This window comes from Nannospalax galili, unplaced genomic scaffold, assembly GCF_000622305.1.
Source record: "Nannospalax galili isolate Female #2095 unplaced genomic scaffold, S.galili_v1.0 scaffold131, whole genome shotgun sequence".
NCBI classification, from domain to species: domain Eukaryota; kingdom Metazoa; phylum Chordata; class Mammalia; order Rodentia; family Spalacidae; genus Nannospalax; species Nannospalax galili.
The window spans coordinates 208,204-225,826 of NW_008332088.1; positions in this window are offsets into that span (position 1 = coordinate 208,204).

A 17,623-nucleotide genomic window follows, 5' to 3' on the forward strand; every position below is an offset into this window, starting at 1 on the left:
ACTAAAACATAGACAAAAGGGGAGCATCACAACAGACACCAAAGAGATAAAGAACATTATAAGAGAATATTTTAAAAACCTATGCTGCATTATATTAGAAAATAAAAAGGAAAGAAATGACTTTCTAAATTCAATGGAAATATCAAAATTAAAACAAGAGGTCAATAACTTAAACATACCCATAACAAATAAGGAAATCAAAAGAGCCTCTCAACTATGAAAAATCCAGACGGATTCACAGCAGAATTCAACCAATACTGCTTACATTATTCAAAAGATTGAAAAAGAGGGAGAATCCCAAACTCCTTCTATGATACCAGTTTTATTCTAATACTGAAACCAGGTAAATATACAGCAATAAAAGAAATTAAGGATCCATAGCCCCAATAAACAAAGTTGCAAAAAAATCTTAACAGAATAAAAATAACATATTAGATGCACATCAGAAAGATCACCCACAATGATCAAGTTGGCTTTATTCCGGAGATGCAGGGATGGTTCATTACACAGAGGTCAATAGACATAATAAATAATACAAATGTACTTAAATATAAAAATCTCATGATCATTCAAATAGATGTAGAAACGTTCTCTTTAACAAAATCTATCATGAATTTATGTTAAAAGTCCTAGAAGGAATTGGACCGGAGGGAAAAAGCCCTCAACATAATTAAGGCTATATGCAAAAAACCCACAGGTAACATATTTATAAATGGAGAAAAACTTGAAACATTACTATTACAACAGGAACCAGAAAAGGCTGTACAATATCCCTGCTCCGTTTCAATGCAGAACTTAAAATTGTAGATAGAGCAATAAAACAAGAGAAGGAATTTAAAGGGCTGCTAATTAGAAAAGAAGCAGTCAAATTACACTTATTAGCAGATGATATAATATTACACATGAAAGAGCTCCAAAATTCCACCAGAAAGCATCTAGAAATAATGAACACTTTTATCAAAGGAAGGATACAAAAAATCGTTAGCCTTCTATATACCAAAAACAAGCACTCAGAGAAAAAGATCATGGCAACAGTCCCATTCAGAACAGACTCAAAAAAAAAAAACAAACAAACCAGTATTTAGGAATAAACCTAATCAAAGACATTAAAAAGACCTCTGCAATGGAAACTTTAAATCTTTGTTAGCTGCCATGTGGGTCCTGGGATTCAAACCTGGGTCTTCTGCAAGAAAAACCAGTGTTCTTAACTGCTGAGCCATCTCTCCAGCCCCTGGAAACTTTAAATCTTTGTACAAAGAGATTGAGGAAGACACAAGGAGATGGAAAGATTTCCCATATTCATGGATTGGTAGAAATAGTGTTGTGAAAGTGATCATCCTCCAAAAAGCAATTTATAGATTCAATGAAACCCCAATTAAAATTCCCATGACATTATTTACAGAAGTAGAAAAGAAATCTGAAATTTATATGACATCACAAAAGACCCTGGGTAACCAAAGCACTCCTGAGCACAAAGAGATTACTATACCCAATTCCAAACTATAGTACAAAATAATAGTATAGAAACAGCATGGTATTGGCACAAAAGCAGACATGTTAATCAATGGAACAAAATAGAAGACCCAAATAAGAGTGCTCGCAACTTATGCTTCCTGATATTTCACAAATGTGCCAAGAACACACATTAGAGGTTAGACAGAATCTTCAACATTTGGTGCTGGGAAAACTGGATCTCCACCTGTAGAATGAAATTAGAACCACATATATCAGTGTACACAAAAGTCAACTCCAAATGAATCAAAGACCTTGTTGCAAAACCTGAAATAGTGAACCTGTCAGAAGAAAACAGGCCAGATACAGGTGTAGGAAAGGACTTTCTAAATCAGACTTCAGTTGCTCAGGAGTTAATATCAACAATTGACAAGTTGGACCTCATTAAATTATAAAGCCTCCATATAGCAAAGAAAACCACTTGTTGAATGAAGAGGAAACTCAGAGTGGGAGAAATTTTTACCAGCTATGAATCTGACCTAGGATTAATAACCAGAATATACAAAGAAATGAAAAAAAAACCCACAAATGACCCAATTAAAAAAATGGGCTATAGATCTGAATAGAAAAAGAAGAAATAAAAATAGCTAAAAATATCCTTACAGGTGCTCAACATCCTTAGTAACGAGAGAAATGCAAATTAAAACCAAGATAGCATCTTACCAAGTCATCACAACTCAGATCAATAGATCATGTGACAGTAAATGCTGGTGAGGATGTGAGCGAAAGGGAACCCTTATTGACTGCTGGTGGGACTGTGAGTTGGTGCAATCATTATGGAAACCAGTGTGGAAAATTCTTTAAAAATTTAAAATAGACCTATCATATGATCCAGTGGTACTAATCCTTGGCATATATCTAAAGGACTCAGTATTTTATTACAGAGTTACTTGCTCAGCCATGTTTGTTGCAGTCCTTTCAGAACAGCTAAGAAGGAGAAACAACCCAAATGTCCCTCTACCGATGAATGGATAATGAAAATGTGGTACATTTACACAATGGGTTCTACTCTTTGGAAAAGAAAGACAAAAATGGGGCTGGAGAGATGGCTGAGCAGTTAAGAGCACTGGCTACTCTTACAGAGGATGCACATTTGGTCCCAAACGCCCACATCGTGGCTAACAACTGTCCATAATAACTCCAGTTCCAGGGAATCCAATATTTTCTTCTGGCCTCCACAGACATTGTAAGACAGGAGTGCACTTACATGCTTTCAAGCAAAATACTCATACACTTAAGACAAAATAGTAAATAAAATATTTTTAAAGAAAGATAAAAACATGAAATTTGCAGGTAAATGGATGGAACTAGAAACTTATACTGAGTCAAGTAACACAGACTCAGAAAAAAATACTCATACACTTAAGACAAAATAGTAAATAAAATATTTTTAAAGAAAGATAAAAACATGAAATTTGCAGGTAAATGGATGGAACTAGAAACTGTTACACCAAAGTAACCCAAAGGAAATCAAGCCACGTTTACTCTCTCATCTGTGGATATTACCTTCAAATTCTAAATGTGGGTATAGATCCTAATATAACCACAGGAGGCAAGGAAATGGAATGGAACCATGGAGTAAAGGGGGAGGGCTTCAGAGACAAGGATAGAAGGAGAGACAGATGCCATTAAGGGGAAAATGGAAAAAATGGGGATTCTTTAACCGGGGAAGAGGGGAGGATTTTCCAGGGCGATGCTTAAGCGGTGTGTCATCCCTATGCTGAAAACCTCACTGAATCTAATTTGTACTCTTTTTGTGCAGCCATTTATCAGAGTGTGGTAGGCATACCAAGGGCTACACTGTTAAAGAAATTTGGTTCCAGGACGGTATTGATAACCAATAGCTCCTCAGCTTCACATCCACCTCTCCTCTCCATTCTGGGGTTTTGTGTGGATTAAGCTTGCATAGATGATGGATATGCTGCCACAATCACTGTAAGTTTAGATTTGCAACTTCCCTGTTGTATCTGGAAAACACCGTTTTTTGTTTTGTTTTGTTTTTTTCTTTTCTTTTTTTTGAGGACAGAATGATTTTGTAACTGAACTCGTCTTCCTTTTGATTTCAGATCACGGCCACTGTAGCTACAGTATTCCATGGTTAGAGTGTTTCATGGCTGCTCTTAGTCATCCTTGTTCAGTTGAGTAGCTCATTAGTCTGACTTACACACTCCTCTGATGACTCAAAGTCCCAATATTTCCCTGTTGTGCATGAAAATACTTATCAAGAATTCACAGCAAGTTACACCACCACTTTTCAGGATTATGTGACAGGCCTTTGCTCCTTTATTTTGATAACTTTCTTACACATTCTTCCATCTTGTTTCATGAATGTATCAAGAATTCTTCCCTATTAAATGAGAAATGCACCTATCCATGACTTTTAACAATGTATTTATCAATATAATAACACAAAGTAAATGAAAATCCATCAAGGCTTGTCAGGCTTAGAATTCTAAGACCTCTTCCTAGATCATTAACTAATGATTAAAGAAAATGTAGCATTTAAAACCTTTGGAACTCTGATTTACCACTACAGGAAAGGATATAGGGATTAAGTAAAGCATTTTCCAGAAAAGAAAAGACGTCAGCTCCTTATCCAAGGTTGACACTTTGGTCTTAGAGACGAGAAATTGTTTCCTTTTACTCCACCCAATTGCCCTGTCCCTCTCCATTTCTCACACATGGTTTTTGGTTTGTCTACCTGTTCTACTATAGACTAGTAGAAGGCATCAAAGTTTTGAATAGTCTTTCTGCATAGGAAAGTTAGAACTGTATTATTCATTTGCTCGTGTTTGCTTAGCATATCAATCAAAGTGAAAGGCCAACATAAATTGGACAGAATGCCACACACTCTGGATTGTGAGTAGTTTAAGGCACACAGCAGAGGACAGTAGCATTATATACAGCCTGACATAAGGGCCTGTCCTCTTTAAAGTACAAAATATTATTAGTGAGTGTTGATGGCAAGCATTATTGCTTCAGCAAGGAGGACACCACCAAGAAATGCACAGCTTGTGTTCGGCATAAAGGCATCTTGTCTGACGTATCTGCCGTTTTCATTCTCTGGAATCTGGGTTCACTTTATAAGGTTTTAAGTCACAGGCATGTGTGTTCTGTCTAATTACCAAGGCTACTGCAAAAGCCAGTGAGCACAAACGTATTCTTTTGAAGGAGCTTTTATTTTCAAAATTATTCTTAAAGCTTTTTTCTTATAAGCAAGTCTGTGGTAGAAGTATTCCTTTTCTTTATTATCTGAGACCAACATTGAGAGAGAAAGAGAGGGAGAGAGACAGAGAGAGCAAGAGAGGACAAGAATGAGAGTGAGAGAGAAGAAAGAGTTAGAAGTTTGTGTATTAAAATATAGGAAATGATTTACTTTCAAGAAAACATGAATCTTTCAAAGAAGTTTTGTAAAAAACAATTTTTGAATCAAATTTTCAAGTACTTTACATATTTATAGTAGGTCTAAGAACAGCCTGTAACAGTATCTTATATTAACTACACTTTAGAAACAGACTATGGGGTTATATATCTACATTGATCAACATAATTGTGAGGAAAATTAAAAATTTTAGTATTTCCTCATGACTAAGCAATCAGATGTCAGGGTTTCTATCTGGTTTGCCTATATTTTAGCCCATTTCCCATTCTCTTTTGTTACATAATAGTGGCACAAACTTCAGAGTAGAAATAGTCAGGGAATCCATTAGAAATAAAATCAATGAATATACGTTTTTTATCATTTGCTAGAGTTGATCAAAGGAAAAGCTCTGATATTCTGGGTGGAATTTTCAAGTCATACATTGTGAGGACTCACGGATTTCATTATTTGCAAGTAGAGGTATCTTTACTCTTTATATTGATTTTAAGAGGTTTTAGAAATTGCTGGCTCCTACTTCAGTGAAACTAATAATATTTATTAATTGAACTAGTAATATTCAAAGCTTTTTCTAATGAATGAATGACTTCATGAAATTGTATCATGTGTGATGTTAATTTAGAGAGAAATCGAAGAAGAAAAATATATTAAGAAGAGAGAATGGTCGGTAAACACAGTGCACGGGGGAAAGACGGACGGGAAGTACTGGCAGGAAAAGAAAGCCAAATGTCACGTGCGATAGACACAAACGGTGGCTAAGAACAGGCCACATTAGGTAAGATAAGCAGACAGTAAAGATCCTGCTCTTCTATTCAGAAGTTTGCAAGTAGAAGATGTGTTCTCAAAGTCCAGTAGTCCCCAGACATCGATTCCAGCGTTTGAGAAACTGTCGTTGTGTTAGTTTAGTCTTCTCTGTCGCTAAATCCCTGGGGAGACTCCAAACGTTCTCAGAACTCCCTGAACTAGGGCCCCAGATGATGACCACGTGTTCAATGCATGAGTCTCTTGCGATATTTCAAAGTTAATTATAACAGTGATGCAACTATTGATACCTGCAAATGTTAATCTGTGTGATCGCCATAGAGCCATAGCCTCCCTGTTTACATCTACAAAACTCTGTACTAAATAGCAAATATTTCAAGCTTTGGATAAATCAGGTGTCATGGAGAAAGAATTTTGGTCATTTAAATATAATTGGAAAGGAGTAAGTTTAAAAGCACATGAGATGAAAATCTACTTATCTTTATGTAGAATTTCATGCCGATACTTAGAGGAGAGTCAGGACAGTAACAAGGCTGAAAGAAAACATAGACTGTGCGCTATGCTTGTGGGGAGGCTGACCCCTCTGCACCTCTATGTACTTCCTTGGGATATATTTGGCTTTAAAAATAAACACTATAAATACATAGAAACCAAATTCAAGACCATATCAAAAAGATCATCTATCACAGTCAATACGACTTCATCCCATAAATACAGGAATGGTTCAACATACCTAAATATATAAATGTAATCTACCATGTAAATAGACTCAAGAATAAACCATCTCAGTTCCAGGAAAATACCATTAATGAAACATCGATTCATGATAAAGTCCTGGAGAATCAAGGGATACAAAGGAGCTATCGCAGCAAAATAAAGGCAGCATAAGCAATTCCATAGCCAAAAACATTAAATAAAGAAAATTTGGAAGAATTGCCACTAAAATCGGCAACAAGACAAGGATGTCCACTGTTGTGTTGGCTATGTAGCACTTGAAACTTTAGAGCATTAGGACAGGAAAAGGAGAGAGAAAATAAAAATTGGACATGAAGAAGTCAAAATGTCTTCTATTTGTTGCAGATGATATGAGTCTATAAATAAAAGACTTTAAAGACTAACAGAAAACTCTTACAGCTGATAAACACATTAATCAAAGTAGCAGGATACAAAATTAATACAAAGAAGTCAGTAGCCTTCCTATATACAGACGACAATCATACCAAGAAAGAAACTGGGGAAAGAATCCCATTCACAATAGCATCATGAAAAGTAAAGTACTTTGGAATAAATCTTAGAAAGTAGAAGACTTCAGCATAGAAACATTAAGACATTAAAGTGAGAAATTCAGCAAGATACCAGAAGATGCAAGAGCCCATGTTCATGAATTGGTATGATTAATATTATGAAAATGGTCATCTTCCCCCAAATAGTCTACAAATTCAGTGTTATCGCCAATAAAATACCAAGGAGATTCTTCATAGAAATTGAAGAAATAGTCTTCAAAGTTTTATATGGAAATAAAAAATAACCTCAGGATAGCCAAAATAGTACTGAACAATAAAACGGCTCCTGAAGGCATCATCATCATCCCAGTTATGAAGTTATATCACAGAGCTGTAATAAAAAAATGCATGGCACTGGTTTCCAGACACAGTGATGAACGGAACAGAGCAGAGGCCAAATAAAAGCTCAAACTCCTACAAGCCCCTGTTTTTGATAAAAAGCCAAAGACACACTGGCAAAAAAGACATCTTCAACGCATGGTTCGGGTCAAACATAGGTAGCTATGTGTAGGAGAATGAGACTAGATCTTTTCCCCTCACCCGACCAAAACTCAACTGCAAATGGATGAATGACCTAAGAATTAGAACAGACACCCTGAACTGAATCTGTTAGAGGAGAAAGGAGGAAAATGTTAGAATTTATTAACAGAGGGTAGGACTTTCTGGATAGGCTTCCCATAGAACAGGCATTAAGACTCACAACTGATACATGGAAACTTGGGAAACTAAAACAAAAGCACTATACAGCAAAAGATACCATCATTAGAGCAAAAAGACAAACTACACAATGAAATTCTTTTGAAGTTGTACATCTGGCAGAATGTTAGTATCTGTGTAAAGAACTAAACATTCAGAAAGAAGTAACCCAGTTTTATGAAAGAGGAGGCAGAAAGATTGTAAGATGACCACAAGAAAACGGAATCTTCCAGACAGCTGGTCAGTTATTCATATGAATTCAGAGCAATGGTGACAGAATAAACAAGTCCTTTGAAAGCTCAAGCCAGAAAAATCTCAACACAGTTATGAGGAAATGGATAAGTTATCCCAACCACACCTAAGGAAATATTGGGCTGCTGGGGGCGGGGTAGTATATTAAAGGGATAGGTCTATTGGTGGGTCAAGTGGATGGACCCACACTAAAGGACATTTGGGAACACAAATTGGACACTATAGGTTTTGACACACACAGACACAGACACACACACACACACACACATATATGTCAGAGAGTACATTAAACTGGGCAGGAGACAGCTGGGGGAAGTGTGGGTAGGGGAGGAGATAAACACCATCAAACTATATTGCATGAAAATCACAAAAATTCAATAAAAAATAAAGTAACCTAGTTAAAAATTGGAACCAGAGATTCCTCAAAAGAGTTATATGAGTGTATCATAAATATTAAAAAATGCAAACTAAAACTACTTTGTGATTTCTCCTAACTCAAGTCAGAATGGCTAACATCCCCCAAATAAGTGGTGACATGTTCTGGCATGGATGTGGAAAAGGGGAACACTGGTCCTCTGTTGGAGAAGATTGCAAAAGGGCGCATCACTATGGAAATCTATGTAGAGGTTCCTCAAGAAGCCAGAAGTGGGTCTATGTTAACCCAAGCTCTATCATTCCTCAGCATCTTGTTACACATACTTGCTTAACCACGTATATTGCTTTTTTGTTCACTATATCCAGAAAATGGAAAAAGCCTAAACAGACATCAGCTGATGAGTGAATAATGAAATGTGGTGCATATACATAATGGGATATTATTCAGACTTAAGAAAAAGAAAATCATGAAATTTGCAGATAAATGGAATAGAACTGAAAACAATCATCCTGAATGAGGTAACTTAGACACAAAGAAAAACTGCATGTTCCATCTCATATGTGGATTCTTGATGTTAAGCCTTGGATACGTGTGTTTAGATTAGAGCACACTTAGAGGTCTGGAAACTAGTATGGAGCCAGAGAGGGCATATTTCAAGGAAAGGGGAATAGGACAGGTTTTACAAAGGGAGAACTGGGAACAATGAAAAAGTAGAGTTAAATAGGGTGAGGGCTAGTTGGGCAGGAAAGAGTAAAGGCTGTGGCTAGGAATAGCTAATACTAAAGACTCTGAAAATGTCATATGTAAGCCTACTTACTATATTACTGTGGAAGGTTCATATATATGTGTGTGTATTCATATATACATATTATAAGTATTCATATTATAAATCAAATTATAAAGAGAGCACACAAAGTTGGGAGGGAAAAGTGGTAGGAGATAGGCAAATAGTTATAAGGAAGGGAATGGGGGTGGATTTTACAAACATTATATGAATGTATGAAATTCTAAATAAATAAAATGAAACAAAAAATAATTTAAAAACTCATTAGAGTCAAACAGAACATTGATATTTCTTTGTTAATTCTGCTGACTTAAACTTGATGTTAAATGTGGATGCTGTAGAAAGCCAGTACACTTGAAGAACAAACTTGTCTAGTGAAATAAAAATTGAAAAATGAAACAAGTGAAGGAAAAATAGGGAACCAAAATAATACATACAAAATCACGACAAATAGCTAAATGCTGAATTTTTTGTCTAGCTGAAAGACAAAAAACTGTAAAGAGCTTTGAAAATCTGAATATGATACATAGAAATGAATATCTCCTCCTCGCATTTTAGGGCAACATGTGTCCCTTCTGTTGGACTTCAAGCCTCATGAATTATCCTGTTTACTGCTGTTAGGAACTGCTCTTCATTGTTCAACTGTGACAGGGAGTGAGGACTGTCAAACTGTCACTTTTTTCATTAAAAGAATGTTATTTGTGAAGACAGCACAGATATAAAATAAGTGTTCATATTAAGAAAATCTATAGCGAAGAAAGTATATCCTACTACATGTGCAACTTAGTTCCTTCATGCAAACTACTCTCAAGATCAAAGACTTCCCATCGCCACTGCATGCCAACACTAATGTACAGTTTGTGACAGACTTTAAACATGTTCATCTGCCAAACAGAAAGCAAGGCTTAGTGTACATGGAAATGTACAGGGAAACGAAAGAAAAATTTCTTTACATTTTTAACAAAAACTGTTTAATGAAATATTGTCTTGCTTAAGTTAAATATTAATTTAATTAAGTTAAATAATAAAGTTATTATTCCTCTCTTTGATAGGAATTATAAAATTTGTTAAAGGGTTTAGAATTAGGTAATATCTGTGCTTACATGGGGAATTTCTTCCTTCACAAAACCAAGTAGTAAAACGTAGAATAACAATCTTCAAAAAATTACAATACAAAGTTAGTATTCCATTAAACAAACTTTTAGCATGGATTATAAGTGCATAGGAAGAATTTGTGGATGGAATTGTGACACATTGGAAGATAGAGCTTTTCAGTGCAGAAAGTGTCAAGAAAGTCTGGTGATCAACAAAGATTTGAAGCAAGCATGTCTTGAACCAAGGAAGCAGAGAACAAGCAGGTAATACTGCCTGGGGCTACAATTTATGGAATGAATATGCTTTTTGTTGAAGGGCACATCACTGATGATGAATCTTGGGGCAAGTTCACCTTGAGATTAGCAACTAGAGCTAGAAGCCATCAAATTTATTGAGAAAAGAGCTTTGAGCCACTTAGAGAATATATTTGAACAAGGATCCTAGAGGGAGTGCTCACAAGAGGCCCACAAGTGAGGCAGGGAGAAAAGAGTGAGGAGAAAATCTCATAAATAAGCTTCCCATAGAATTAGAACTTACCAAATCAATTTCCTAGCCTCCTGACTAAAATTAAGACAAACACCAGCATTTGTTAGCAGTAGTGATGTTGAACTTAGAGAACAATCGCAAAATGAGTTTAAACTTAATAAAGCTCTGTAATATATTAAGTGAAGGAATGAATAGTCTTGGGATAGAAGATGATAGTGAAAAAATTTATTATCTGTGGATAGGAAATATCTAAAGCAGGCTGGAGATATGGCACAGTTGTTAGAGGTTAAGGATAACAATCAAAACAACAAAGAAATACAGAAAGGTTTGCACATCTGTAATTCAAGATTTTGGAAGACTGAGGCAGAAAGATTAGAAATTCAAGGCTACATAGTAAGATCTATCTCAAAAATGAAAAAAAGACCCTCATGTGTGTGTGTGTGTGTGTGTGTGTGTGTGTGTGTGTCTGTGTCTGTGTCTGTGTCTGTGTCTGTGTATGGGATGAATGTTTATAATGCTAGTCTAACAGAGACAATATTTATATTTAACCATACCTATAGAGTACATGAAATATCTGAAGATTGGTGATATCATACAATCTCACAGAAGATTTTTCTAATTTTAAGAAGATTAGAGAGATAAAAACTGAAGACAAAAAGTATAATTTTAAATTCTTTTAAAATAAAAAGATATTACATTTTTAAAAATCCCAAGAAGTATTAAAGGGTAGTTAAAACTGAATGAAGAGATGGATCATGCCTGTAATTCTAGTACATGTGAGGTTAAGGCAGCAGGATTGCTGTAAATCAGCCTGGGATGCATATAGTTTTCAGGCCAGGAATCCTGGACTGCAGCATAAGACTGTGTAAGCAACACAAGCAACAACGACAGAAAACATCCAAAACAAAACAAAGCAGAACAGAAGTCCTGGATGAGTAGTGCATACATTTAACTGAAAAATAAAAATGATAGAAGATATTTACCTATAAATATTTATTATTTTCAGGAAGCATTAGAAGGAAGAGTTGAATTAAGAAAAGGAAAAGGCAAATTAAGGAAATATATAATTCAGCAAACATGAAGAAATAAAAGTGAAAATATATAGAAAGTTAAGAACAGGAACTACTTTAGCAGAAAACACTTTGTTTGGTCATAGTGTTCCCAAAGTTGGGAAACAGGGAGATGAAATGCAAGCTGCTGCTCAGCTCTCCTACCCCACTTATACGGTCTAGGATCCCAGCTAGGGCATGGAGTCGCCCAGCATGGACAAGTCTCCTCATCTCTGTTAGTGAAAGCAACATGATCCCTTACAGGCTTGCTCAGAGCCTTTCTCCTTTTCCAGGAGATTCAAGATCCTTATAAGTTGACAGTGAACACTAACCATCACAATTGTATTATTGTGTTCAAAGTGTATTATGTTCTCTTTCTTGTAAGTTAGACTGATTGACTTAAGAATTTTTCATACTAATATATGAATGAAATTATATGATCATTATAATTAGTTTGAAATTCTGAGTAGAAGCCAGAAGCGGAGTTTAGGTAAAATGAGATTATTATTTGACAATGCTTATATCTGTTTGTTGAGAGAGAGTGTGTGTGTGTGTTTCTTTACACTCTACATGTCTATTTTATATGTTGAATTTTTGATGGTTATGTTTTAAAAAACACATATGAATGCAATCAATTTACCCCTTTTCCATCATCTTGAAAAGATAAGTCCTGCATGCTTTAAATAAATTGCAGGAAGTTATAGTCAATAAGAAATTTTAGACAATTACCATTTTTACCTTTGTTTTTAATGTCTAAATTAAGTAATTGAACATTTACAGGTCAAAATTAGCTGTTCTATAATCAATATTTGTTGATTATATTTGATATGACCAAATATTTCATTTCAGCGATACAATTTATAGATCTAATATCGAGTTTTTTGACACAATTTCATACACAACAGCATAAAGAATATAACATGTATATTTCAATAAGTATACCAAAAAATTCAATGTAATTTTATATTCATTTATGATTCATATAAGCAAGTAAAGAAAACTAAATAAAGCTGCTTAACCACAATACAATCAGTGGTGTGTTGTTTAGTTTCCATGAGTTTGTGTACATTTCCTTCTTTCTATTGCATTGATATGCAGCTATACTCTTTGTGGTCAAACAGAATATAGGATGTTATTTCAATTTCCCTAAAGTTGGTGTTGCATTGTGTCCTAATATGTGGTCAATTTTTGACAAAGTTCCATGGAATGCGAAGAAGAAAGTGTATTCATTGGTGTTTGAGTAAAATGTTATATACAGTATTCTGTTATATGTGATTCGATCTGTCTCGCAATTTTCAACATCTCTTCTTTGTCTGTATGCTTATTGTTTTCATAATTATAATGATGTGGGGAGTTTCATTGTGGTCTGCTCTACTTGGTGTTTTGAATGCCTCTTGACCTAGATAGGTATATCTTTCCTTATACTCGGGAAATTTTCTTCTATAACTTTGTTGAAGTGAGCACAAATTCACTTAAGGAAAAACTACAAAATTCTACTTGGTGTAATCCATGACTATAGTAGATTTAGGTGTTCAACTTCTCTAAGATAAGTACAATAGATTATTTCTGGGGGTTTGTATGTTCTGTTTAAGTTGGAACACATCAAAAGGCCAAGACATTTAGTATGGATTTTACGTTTGGGTGGCCAAATGCTTACTGACCAAATAATTATCTATATAAAATGTTGGCTTGGATAAAATAATAATCCTTATTCCTAAAGAAAAGCGCCAATTATAGTCTCATTACACAAGTTTCTATTGGACTACAGACACAAAGTTAAGCAGACTGAGACTGAAATCAGTCATGCCTAGTGAGAAGGGACATAGATAAAAACTTCTTTAATCTGATGATAAAATAAACCTGATTTCTGTGAGAGATAATAGAGTGAGACTCTCTCTCTCTCTCTCTCTCTCTCTCTCTCATCTGTGTGTGTGTGTGTGTATGTCTGTGCTTGTGTTTTGAATATATTTCATTATGGCACTTAGAGTTTGTATTCACATAAGATATCCAACATGCCTACATGCTGAGATGTGATTCTTAGGCCAAAAGCTCTCTTACAAACTAACTCCCTCAAAGAGTTTTAAAAGTTAGATAATCCATGACTAAAAGGGGAATCACAGAAAGGAAGTTTCATTCACTAACATGTGAATGGTGCATTATGGCTCATATTTCTTATGATTTGCTTACTAAATACCCAGAAAAATCTCTGGGAGTTGAGGTTCTATTTTTCCACCTGTGTAGATACTCTATCATGGACTGACTTATATTCTGAAATTCTGCTTTAGCCCCATCGCCTTATTGGAATATATGACTATTTTAGACTTGTCCATAAAAACTTAAGATAAATAAGATCATTTTATCCAGTAATATCCAAATCCAATCCAACTGGTGTCCTTTTCAAAATATAGAAATTTGGACAGACATCCAGAGACATTAGCACGCATAGTCATTGAAGAAAATACTAGGTAAAGGCACATTGAGAAAACATTTACCTACATACAAGTCAAGAGACATCATAAAAAAACAGAAGTTCTATTATCTGGATGATGAACAGCTTATCTCCAGAACTGTTTGAGAAAAAATTCTGATATTTAAACTAGTCAGTCTGTAACATTTTGTTACGGCAGTCCAAGCAAACAAAACGTGTTATGTTTCACTTTTCTTCATGAGTATAACAAAATAAGGAAAGGAGGTTATTTAGCTGAAGTTCTGGGGTCTGGAATTCTGGAACATAGTAGATTGTGCTATGTAACTCCCACACTCGTGGAGCTATCTTATCATGGCAGGAACTTGTGTGTGTTTCTATGTTTGTGTGTTCCTTTCCCTTTTACTTATAAACCCATAAAGATTAAGCCTTAGAACTCCTCCTAAAGACCTATGCTAATCTAATCACTTCCCCAAAGCCTTTTCTCTTCATATCATTACCTTGTTAGATTCCAGTTAGTGAAATTAACTAAGGATTTGGGGATTAAACGTCTCTGAGCTCTGGAGAAAAACAACATTCCAGTAACAACACATACATGTGATGTTCAGGGTTTCTCTGTTGTCAGCCAATGATGTGGGGAACACAAGTTCAAGTTGGAGCCACATTCTCTGGGCATCATTTCATACTGACTCTCTTCAACAACACTAGTGATATCTTCAGGTCATTAAAAGCAACGTTTTGCTCACAGTGAATGTTTTGGTAGACTATCAAAGGAGATCTGGACATTTCCTCAATTGAATTTTGCATGCTGATATTGAGTGGAGTAAACAACCTGACATACGTCCCTCCTTAAGTCTGTATTCCATTGCTTCTAGACTAAGGCTCAAGGCTTCCCTTGATTGTTTGCTAATCACACCAACTTCCTTTTTTACCTTTAATTTCGTATTTATTAGATTACTTGTCAGTGAAAAATGCAGTACGTGCTTTATACCACATCTTGTGAAATGCCGAAAATAAAACCAGGTTTCTGCCATGACTCGGGTTTTTCCACCTGCCAGTTTTCAGTGCTCATTATCAGTCAGTCAGGGTGCTTTCCAAGCTGGGAATTGACTGTAAGCAGGTAGGTTTTATTACCACTTATCTAACCTTTCTTATGTAATAAAAAATTAACTCAGATTTCATTCTTTTCATTGTAGTGGATTTGGGGATTGTAAGAAAGTCCTTGAACCTAGCCTATTTTTGTGGTTGTCAGCAGTGTGTGACAAGAGTCCACAGCTTCCTCCTGTGATGTAGATGGAAGGAGTGAGGAAGTGACTCTCATATCTACAATGAATTTCAAAAGGGGAAGTATAAATATCTCCAAATTTTCCAGAAGCTTACATTTTCCTGCTTGAATCCATAATCAAAATAATGAAGGTGAAACCCTCTATTAAAAAATGATATATTCTTTAGATTGAGACTTTGAACTACTAGTGACTGCAAAAACAGAATTTCCTAATGAAGCTAAAGTTGTAAGTTTAATAGGTTCCTTAGATTCATGTTTAATGAAGAGTACCAATGGATTTGACAGGCCAATTATTATAACATTCTGGGTCCACAGTTTGCAATAAAAGTTATAATATACCAGTCAATCAAAACCTTTACTTGTGTTATTGTGCTTGGAATTTTCAACTTCTTTGTTTGTCATGGTAACTGGATGGCATATGGACATCGCTAAAGGTGTTATACTCAAGAAAGAATAGAAACATGAAATAACAGCATGTATCTCTATTGCCATTGATGTGGAAAAGCTTTGGAACTTTGAGCATGAGTTTTTTCCATTTTACCATAATTGTTATATCACCTTCCTATATCACCATGAAGCATACTGAAATGAAAATACTGATAATATGCTTTAAATCATAAATGTAGTCTTTTGTTAGATAGTGTAGGTTTTTACAGGATACATATAGAGAACATAAAATCTGAAATAAAATATTTAATGAGTGGCATGCTGGAAAATGTAAAGATAAGCAGGGGTCATTGCTGATGCTATGGGATTGTTTTAATATGTCTTAAGCAGCTCTGCAATTTTGTATAAGGTACAGAGAAGATATGTTTTCTGGGGAATTTCATTTTGGTGTTAAATTTGCAATTACTCCCTGAATGTGATTCTTCTTTTAATGGCAATTACACCTTCCTGACATACAAGCCCAGCCTTGTTGTACAGTGCTCTCACATTTCCACCTGTAGTTCTGGATGCCAAAACACAGAGAGGAAAGTTACAATCCAGAGAAGGACTGCAAGGCAATCAGTCCTGCAGCCTGCCATCTAAGAAAATGGGAATACAATTCTTTCTCAGTAGTACATTGGGAAGAAGAGCCCAGAAAACAATTCCAAGATGTCCACAGGCCTTACTAAAACAGCCTGAAGCTGATGAATTTTTAAGAGCTTTTTGAGTCCTATCAGACAGAAACTAGACACTTTAGCTGGGCATGGTGGTGCATGCCTTTGGTCCTAGCACTCGGGAGGCAGAGGCAGGCAGATCTCTGAGTTCAAGGCCAGCCTTATCTACATAGTGAGTTTCAGGCCATCTAGGGTTACATGGAGACCTGTCTCAAAAAGATCAAAACAAAACAAGAATAAACAAAAATAATAAAACAAAACAAAACAAAACAAAAACAAAAACAACAAAAAAGAAACTAGAAATTTTATTTTCTAATATGTGTTGTCATCAATTTAAAGAATGATCGTTAGCAACTTTATGGATTCAACAATTCTTCCTTGAAAGTTTATTTTTTTATCAAAAGAGATTCCAACATCATGATACAAACACACATTTTAACTTTTACATTATTCATCAAAGTATCTACTGCTCTTGAACATATAGAAATATATAGAAATTAAACATAGAACATATAGAAATTAAAAAGGGAATGAACAATAATCCTAAAAAAAGTTTTATAGGCCAAGATTAACTTGGTCAGGTTTTCTGAAACATTATTCGATATAACTTAAATTTGGTTATAGTGCGTGTTACTTCAAGAAAATTGGCAAGGATCCAATTTTAGATGCTTGAGTCACCAAATGTGATGGCTAACCCTGGGTGTCAACTTGACTGGATCTGGGATTAACTGAAATGAAAGAGATCTTCTTGACTGGATCATCTGAAGCTGGAAGACACACCCTAAATGTGGGTGTTACCTTCTGATGGCAGCCCATATAAAAGGCCAAGGCAGAGGAGAATGCCTGGCTTCTTGCTGCTTGCCTTCTCTCTCACTGTAGACTGAAGACTAGCTCATCTTTTGGAATTCATCAGACCTTCAACTCCAGATTGGCACTACTGAGACATCCAGCCTTGTGGACTGAGTAACTATGGATTCTCAGCCTCTCCAGTGTGGTATAGCCATTGTTGGACTACTCAGATTCTATCCTATGAGCTAAGCTGATAAATCTCTATACATATTCACTCTACCTGTTCTGTTTCTTTGGAGAACTCTGACTAATACATCAAATGTCCAAGTTCAGAGCCTGTTTTCATATGG